The 2,500-nt window shown below is 40.9% G+C and overlaps 1 protein-coding gene across 1 annotated transcript in view; it reads right to left on the bottom strand.

The window, feature by feature from the left end:
• The window catches only part of LOC143291295 (tetraspanin-8-like), a 39,713-nt gene that overhangs the window by 37,023 nt on the left and 190 nt on the right, over nt 1–2,500 (bottom strand). The gene's annotated exons all lie outside the window — the stretch shown is intronic.

Raw genomic sequence — 2,500 nt, 5'->3', positions numbered from 1 at the left:
AGAGACAGATAGACAGACAAACAGACAGACAGACAGAGACGTGAGTTTGGGCCCCTGTGTGGACGAACGCGCAGAGCACTGACTCACAATCAAATGCTCTGAACGGGATCTTGGCTGTAATTATCGGCTCTCCGTGCACACACCAACACGCACATAGGCCGTTATGTGTACACACACACACACACACACACACACACACACACACATATATATATATATATATATCATTGTGAACTCTGATTCGTGGAGTTTGCCAGTCCGGTTTGTCCTGGTGGTGGTTACACACAATCACTGAGATACAGAGAGAGAGAGTGAAAAAGAGTGATGTGTACATAGACAACTGAAGGAACATTTAGAACATGATAACTTTACGTAGTAGAAGACGTCATGCAAGGTCAGAAAGATGACGTAAAAATAGCATTACGTCACCTGTTATAAGTGTACTCTGTGACCAAGCTGCCGGCTGGCAGCGAAAATTCAGATTTTTACTTTTTGTTTAACGAAATAGGTGTTTTTCAACTTTGTTTTATTTATTTTATATATATAGATAGATACACACACACACACAAGCACATAAAAGCACGCACAAACACACATGAGACACACACACACACACACACACACACACACACACACACACTTTAAACATTTCATATGCATGTATCCATATACATATAACAATATTAAACAAACAAACAAACAAAAAGAGTGCGATAGACACTGTAAAAATTAAATCCATTCACATTGTGTGTGGGGTGCATTGGGGTGCGGGTGGGGGGGGGGGGTGGTGTATGGAGTACTGCCAACACACACACACACACACACACACACACACACACACAAATATATATACATATATATGTATCTCTCTCTCTCTCTCTCTCTCTCTCTCTCTATATATATATATATATATATATATATATATATATATATATAATTTACATGTATGTATTGATGTATTGTCCGTGTGTTCTGTGTGGCTTGTTCAGGATTAAAGAGGCTATGCCAGTCTTGAATAAAAGCTACTCTGTGTTTGCACATTTCTCCTGTCATTGCTGCTGTGTGCACACGTCAAATGATCGGTATAAGAACAGGCCCGGCGCTTCCTTTTTGGGGAAGTGTCTGGGTTTGTTCCAATGTACCTTTTATTTACCTGTGTGCTAGCTGAATTGGTAGCGAAAGCAGCACTGGTTTGAAGTTATGTACCTTGTGTGTGGAGAGAGTTACCGCTCTTTACTATTTGTTTTATATATAATATATATATGATATATATATAATATATATATATATATATATATATATATTATATATACTTACACACATACGCACTCATAATGAGAAAATTAAATTGATGAATAAAGGAGTGAATGAAGAGGGAAAGAAAGAAAGGAAGGAAGGAGAGAAAAAAGAAAGAAAAAAGGAACAATAAAAATAATATTTTTTTTTTTAAAAAGAAAGCAATAAGTGAAGCTGTACTAAGACAAAGCCCAAGAGAATGCAGAAAGCATGCGCCGTCAGAGTCAGACATTTATGGATACGTAATATCAGAGCAAGGGGAAAAAATGAATAGAAGATTGTGACTGAAACTGAGAAAGAGACAGACAAACCAGAGAGAGGGAGAGACAGGGGGGGGGGGGGGGGGAAGAGAAGAGCTCTGAGGGGGAAATGGAGAGAGAGATGGAGGGAGAGAGGATAGTTCTGAGGGGGGGAGAGGGAGATGACAAAGAGGATAGCTCTGGGAGGGAGGGAGGGAGGGAGGGCGAGAGAGAGGGAGGAGAGAGCTCTGAGGGGGATAGAGATAGAGAGAAGAGGAGAGAGAGGAATAAGAGATAGAGAGAGCTCTAAGGGAGAGAGAGAGTGGGGGGGGGGGAGGTGAAGAGACAACAGAGACGGAAAAAACTGAGCGAGCCATTCAACAGGTGAAACGATTCCCACGACACCCAAAACAAACCACAACCACTCACGGATGTAGAGTGAGAGAGAGAGAGTTTGAACCACCTGCCTAAAAAAATAAAATTAAAATAAAAATGAAAAACGAAACTCAATCTGCATTCCTTTCCCCTAAAGGTTAAAGGTGAAAGGTCCCCTGACCTCCTGAGGTCATGGAGTCAGTGAATTCCTATCCAGTTGGGCGGGGAATATATACAAATCCGCTCCTCCACCTGCCACGGTTTCAGCCTTCACCTTCCGAAGTCCGGCCCCCCTGCATTCGTCACACCTGGGTGTGGTATGAGCAAAATTCGGGAGTAAAGCACCTTTCCCACGGACACAACACTATGCCGAAACAGGTTTTCAAACCCTGATCAACTGGTGACATTATTTTGATCAGAAGTTCAACAGCCACTGTGTTTTTCCATCCTCAATACTTCTTCAACGTAAATCAAGTTCAGATTTTAATAAACGTAGCAACTGGAACGTAATGTAAAAGCAACGACGTAAATAAATTTAAAAACACAAACAAACAAACGAACAATTAATAAACAACAATACACTCAAAGTA

This window comes from Babylonia areolata, chromosome 16 (assembly GCF_041734735.1).
Source record: "Babylonia areolata isolate BAREFJ2019XMU chromosome 16, ASM4173473v1, whole genome shotgun sequence".
Lineage (NCBI taxonomy): Eukaryota > Metazoa > Mollusca > Gastropoda > Neogastropoda > Buccinidae > Babylonia > Babylonia areolata.
This window is presented reverse-complemented; position numbering and strand designations above follow the sequence as displayed.